Source organism: Apium graveolens, chromosome 4 (assembly GCF_009905375.1).
Source record: "Apium graveolens cultivar Ventura chromosome 4, ASM990537v1, whole genome shotgun sequence".
Taxonomy (NCBI): Eukaryota; Viridiplantae; Streptophyta; class Magnoliopsida; order Apiales; family Apiaceae; genus Apium; species Apium graveolens.
Window position 1 is genome coordinate 197,761,114 of NC_133650.1, and position 6,655 is coordinate 197,767,768.

Consider the following 6,655-nt stretch of genomic DNA (forward strand, 5'->3'; position numbering starts at 1 on the left):
ATGCACATTAGGGATTTCATCGAGATCTGCGACACTTTCAAGTTCAATGGGGTGACTGGAGATGCTATCAAGCTGTGACTCTTCCTATTCTCGCTGAGGGATAAAGCAAAGTGTTGGTTACATTCTCTACCACCAAGGTCTATCACCAAATGGGAGGATCTTGCTCAAAAGTTTTTCACTAAATTCTTTCTTATGGCGAAGACTGCTGCAATCAGGAATGCGCTTACTCAGTTTGCACAGCAAACTGGAGAATCTCTGTGTGAGGCTTGGGATCGATATAAGGAGATGCTAAGGAAGTGCCCACACCACGGCATGCCTGATTGGATGATTATATACTGTTTCTACAATGGTTTGGGCGCACATTCTAGACCTATGCTTGATGCAGCATCTGGTGGAGCCATATGGGCCAAAAACTATAATGAAGCTTATGAGTTGATTGAGCTCATGGAAGTTAATGAATACCAGAATCCTACGTAAAGAATGTTACAAGGCAAGGTAGCAGGAATTCTGGAAGTGGATACAACTACTGCTATAGCCGCTCAACTTCAAGCTTTGACGATAAAAGTGGACACTTTGGCTAATTATGGAGTTAATCAAATCACTAGTGTTTGTGAACTTTGTGCGGGGGCACATGAAAATGAGCAGTGTGCTATTTCTAGCGAATCGACTCAATTTGTGAGCAACTTTCAGATATCACAGCAGCAAGCTCCAGCCACTTATCATCCCAATAACCGAAATCATCCTAACTTCAGCTGGAGCAACAATTAGAATGTGGTGCAACAACCTTATCATCCATACACATCAAAGCAGTATAACCCTCCTGGTTTTCAACAACCGCAATATGCCCCTAGGCAATAACTTCAACTTCAGCAGTTACCGCAAGCTAATGAAAAATCTGAATTAGAGGAGTTAAGGCTCATGTGCAAGAGCCAAGCTGTTTATATCAAGGCCTTGGAGAATCAGATTGGGCAGATTGCTAATACATTACTGAATCATCAACCTGGCATGCTTCCAAGCAATACTGAAGTTCCAGGCAAGAAGGAAGCTAATGAGCATGTTAAGGCAATTACATTGAGGTCTGGTAAGGTTGCAAATCCTGAAAAAGCTAAGACTCCAGAATCTGAAGTTGAGGCTGAAGAAGAAGTAGTGTAGAAGGAAGCAGAAGTGGAACCAAGGAAGACTACTATTGAGCACACTCCTCCTGAGGGTAATACAGGGGAGAAACAGATCTATCCTCCTCCTCATTTTCCTAAGAGGCTGCAGAAGAAAAAGTTGGATAAGCAGTTTGAGAAGTTTTTGGAGGTGTTCAAGAAACTTCACATCAACATACCTTTCGCTGAAGCTCTTGAACAAATGCCTAGTTATGCGAAGTTTATGAAAGGTATTCTCTCTTGGAAGGGGAAGCTTGATGATTTAGAGACCATTGCTCTCATAGAGGAATGCAGTGCTGTGTTGTAACAAAAGTTGCCTTCGAAGCTTAAAGATCCTGGAACCTTCACTATTCCATGCACCATTAGAAATGTGTCATTTAACAAATTCTTATGTGACTTGGGAGCTAACATCAATATGATGCCTTTGTCAATCTTCAAGAAGTTGGACTTGCCAGATCCAAAGCCTACTTATATGACTTTGCAGTTGGCCGATCGTTCTATTACTTATCCTCGAGGCATTGTTGAGGATGTTTTTGTCAAGGTGGATAAACTCATCTTTCCTGCTGATTTTATAATTATTGATTTCGAGGAGGATAAGAAGATTCCCATAATCTTGGGAAGACCTTTCTTGGCGACTGGCCGAACCTTGATTGATGTGCAGAAAAGTGAGCTCACCATGAAGGTGTTGGATCAGGATGTCAATTTTCATGTGTTTACGCGATGAAGTTCCCTATGCAAAATGAGGAGTGCTTAAAGGTGGAGTTGGTTGATTATGTGGTTACTTCAGAACTTGATCAATTGCTAAGGTATGATGCCTTAGAAAAGGCCTTGTTGGGGAATTCTGATAGCGAAGATGATGAAGTTGATGAGCAGTTACAATTTATGAATGCTTCTCCCTGGAAGAGGAAGATGGATATGCCTTTTGAATCTCTTGGAATAGAAGAGATGAACAAAGCTCCTAAGCGCCTCAAGCCATCTATTGAGGAAGCTCCTACTCTTGAGCTTAAGCCTTTACCTGGACATTTGAGGTATGCGTTTTTAGGTGATGCATCTACTTTGCCTGTTATTATTGCATCTGACCTTTCAGGTATCGACGAGGAAAAACTCTTGAGAATTCTGAGAGAGTTCAAATCGGCAATTGGATGGACGATAGCAGATATCAAGGAAATCAACCCTTCTTATTGTATGCATAAAATTCTACTAGAAGAAGGTAGCAAACCTACTGTTGAGCAACAACGAAGGCTAAATCCTATCATGATGGAAGTCGTGAAGAAGGAAATTCTTAAGTGGCTGGATGCAGGGATCTTCTATCCTATTTCTGACAGTTCTTGGGTGAGTCCAGTTCACTGTGTACCAAAGAAAGGAGGTATCACAGTCGTTGCTAATCAAATTTGCATTGCTCCGAAGATCAGGAAAAGACTACTTTCACTTGTTCATTTGGTACTTTCACCTTTAGAAGGGTTTCTTTTGGTTTATATGGGGCACCTGCTACATTTCAGAGATGCATGATGGCTATTTTCTCTGACATGATTGGTCAGATTGTGGAGGTGTTTATGGACGACTTCTCTGTGTTTGGCGATTCATTTGATGAGTGCTTGCAAAATCTTGGCAACGTTCTTAAAAGATGTGTTGAGACCAACTTGGTTCTCAACTGGGAGAAATGTTACTTTATGGTGCGATAAAGCCAAAGTGGGGGTCATCGAAAATTTCCCCCCACCAATTTCTGTTAAGGGAGGCCACAGTTTTCTTGGTCATGCGGGCTTCTACAGGCGGTTCATCAAGGACTTCTCAAAAATTTCTAAACCTTTGTGCAATCTTTTGGAGAAGGATGTCCCGTTTAAGTTTAATGACGAGTGCTTGGCTGCTTTTGAGTTCTTAAAGTAGAGTTTAATCACGGCACCTGTCATAATTGCACCTGATTGGAGTGAACCTTTTGAGATGATGTGCAATACAAGCGACTATGCAGTTGGAGCAGTTCTTGGGCAGAGAAAGAACAACATATTTCATGTGGTCTACTATGCTAGTAAGACTCTAAATGGTGCTCAACTAAATTATACTACTATGGAGAAAGAACTTTTGGCTATTGTCTACGTTTTGAGAAATTTCGATCATCTCTGCTGGGGACGAAGGTGACAGTTTTCACTGACCATGCTGTAATTCGATATCTCATCTCGAAGAAGGACTCGAAGTCTAGATTGATCAGATGGGTTCTTTTGCTTTAGGAATTTGAGTTAGAGATCAAGGACAAAAAAGGTACTGAGAATCAAGTCGCTGATCATCTCTCTCGTTTAGAGGAACCAATTCAACTTCACTGGATAAGACATTAATAAATGAGTCTTTTCCTAATGAGCAGCTGTTTGGAGTGCAAGAGGAAGAACCGTGGTTTGCAGACATTGTGAACTACCTGGTGAGTAATATCATGCCTTCCAACTTGTCGTACGCTCAAAGGAAGAAGTTTATGCATGAAGTGAAATGGTATATGTGGGATGAGCCATTTCTTTTTTGACAAGGAGCTGACCAAATCATCAGGAGATGTATTCCTTACAGCGAAACGGGGAGGGGGGGGATCTTGCGAGATTTCCACTCAACGACTTACGGAGGACATTATGGTGCAGAAAAGACAACAACTCGTATTCTTCAAGCAGGTTTCTTTTGGCCGACTTTGTTTAAAGATGCTCATCAGTTTGTTTTGAAATGTGATCGATGTCAATGTGTGGGTAATATATCCAAGAGGGATGAGATGCCTCTTAATGTGCTTCTCGAGGTTGAAGTCTTTGATGTTTGGGGAATAGACTTCATGGGGAAATTTATTTCATCTTGTAACAGTCAGTATATCTTGTTGGCGGTCGATTATGTATCAAAATGGGTGGAAGTCAAGGCGTTACCAACAAACGATGAGAAGGTAGTGCTTAATTTTATTCATAAGCAGATATTCACAAGATTTGGAACTCTGAGAGTCATAATCAGTGATGAGGGGTCGCATTTTTGCAATCGCAAGTTCACTGCTATGATGCAAAGGTATAATGTGAATCATTGCATTGCTACGGCTTATCATCCTTAGAGAAATGGTCAAGCTTAGGTATCTAACAGAGAGATCAAGCGTATTTTAGAGAAATTTGTGTGTCCATCCAGAAAAGATTGGTCTTTGAAGCTTGATGAAGCTGTGTGGGCGTATTGAACAGCATACAAGACTCCATTGGGAATGTCGCCGTTTCAGTTACTTTATGGTAAGGGGTATCATTTGCCGGTAGAGCTCGAGCATAAAGCGTATTGGGCTTTGAAAAAGTTAAATCTTGATTTAGATACAGCTGGAAAGAAGAGGATGCTTCAATTAAATGAACTCGACGAGTTTCGACTTCAAGCATATGAAAACAACAAAATGTATAAGGAGAAAGTCAAGAGGTGGCACGATAGTGGTCTAATGCTCAAATCATTTGTGGTGGGGCAACAAGTTCTTTTGTTTAACTCTCGTATCCGTCTTTTTCCTGGAAAGTTGAAGTCAAGATGGTCAGGGCCGTTTGTTGTCAAAACTGTGTTTCCACATGGAGCGGTGGAAATTTTTGAGAATAATCTGGGCCAAACATTCAAGATAAATGGTCAGAGGTTGAAGCATTACTATGGTGATATGGCAAACCGCTAGGTGATTAATGCCGTTTTATTATCCGTATGATCTCACATTTCTACGTCAAGCTAACGACGTAAAACAAGCGCTTCTTGGGAGGCAACCCAAGTTTGTTGTTTACATTAGTAGATAGAGGAAGAAGAAAGAAAGGAGAAAAACACAAAAAAGTAAAAAAAATAAAAATATTCAGGGCCAACTACAGTAGCACGGCGCGCCTACTGAGGAAGCGGGGCGGCCGCACCACTTTTCCAAAAACAGAGCGCGCCCGCGCTGCTTGGCGGGGCGGTCGCGCTGGAATTTCAGAAGCACGGTGCGCCGAGGTAGTGCACGGCCGCACTGCCCCCTGAATTCGAAAAAATAATAATAGCCGGGAAAAGAGAAAATCGGGGACTTATTCCAAAAATCAGTTTCTACTCAAATTTTACTCTTTCACATCCCAAATTTCCCTCTCCAAATCAAACCCATTATTCCCACTATTCCCATAATCAATTCCCACTTCTATTCCATATCTAATTCTCTTCTAACCTCCTATATATACATACACTTATACATAAACTTTTCCATCACTTCTCAAATTCTCAAACACAATTCTCTCTCAAATACTTATCTTTTATTCTCTCTTATTCAATCCCAATGGCACCCAAAAGACAGCGAACTCAAGTAAGCAGCAGCACCACTGATTCTTCGAGTGTAGGTCATGTGAGGCCAAGGTTTTCGACTCCCGAGGGTGAAGCGGAGTATATGAGGCTTCTCTCGAAGCTAGCCAAGGAGCGTGGTTTTCTGTCATCTGGGAAAGATGGTAAGTTGTTGGAGATGATCTTGGAGATGGGCTGGGTTGCTTTTTGCGAGGCACCCGCTGCTATGCCCATGAGTGTGGTTCGTGAGTTTTATGCTAATGCGAAGGCGGAAAAGATAGGTTTCACTGTGGTTCGGGGGATGACGGTGGAGTACAATGCTGAAGCAATAAGGAGGGTGATTGAGCAGCCCGCGAGGAAGCCTGGTCAGGATATTTGGAACGAGAAGACTCCAGAGGAGTTTGATTTAGATTTGATAGTTGCTACTCTGTGTGTGTTTGAGACTCACTGGAAGTTCAAGAGGGGCACAACTGATTATTCCACGTTCCCTGCTTCGTGCATGAACATGTTTGCACGTGCATAGAATTCTTTTATTTGTGCTAACATCATGCCATCTTCTCACGTGCATGATATTACTGTGGAGCGTGCACGTTTGTTATGAGGTATTCTGCAAAGGAATTCTGAGATATTGCGAGGGAGTACTACGGTGTTAGGTCACACAACACTGTAGAAGGGGGTTGAATACAGTGTTTATACAATCAAATTGATTTAACACAAGTATGTAACAAAGATTAAGTATATTGAATAAACTCTGTTACAATAAGAACTGTTGTTCTCTCTCAGTGATGAACAAATATCACTAAGAGCTGCTAGGTTACAATGTATACTCTTCTCGATAATGATAACACATCTAGTGTAAAATCTAAGTCTGTGTTTATATAGTACACAATTACAAGATAACTTCTAATTGACATGGAATATAATTCTGTTTCCTAAAATATATCAATCAGATATCTTCTACAAGTCTTCCAATCTTCTAACTCTTTCCATTCATATCTTCTTTTGATTTAGTCTCGATCTTCTCCTATAAATCAGCTTCATTCCTTAACTGAAAGTCTTCCTGCACTTAAGTTCTGATATGACCTTAAGTTCTGATATTAAGCTCTGACTTCCAGTAAGTCCTGATTTGTCCTGTTGTTAAGTTCTGAAAACTAAACACAAATCATATTAGACATGACATCTCAAATATATCTAACAATCTCCCCCAACTTGTAAGTTATGCAAAATATACAAGTTAATAGATTTGA

General features: G+C 41.0%; 1 non-coding gene across 1 annotated transcript; it reads right to left on the reverse strand.

Moving 5' to 3' along the window:
- Nucleotides 1-207: 207 nt before the first annotated feature.
- LOC141722474 (small nucleolar RNA R71) lies at nucleotides 208-314 on the reverse strand. Its single transcript, XR_012575494.1, has one exon. It is a non-coding gene; the product is annotated as a small nucleolar RNA R71 (small nucleolar RNA).
- Between the last annotated feature and the right edge of the window lie 6,341 nt (nucleotides 315-6,655).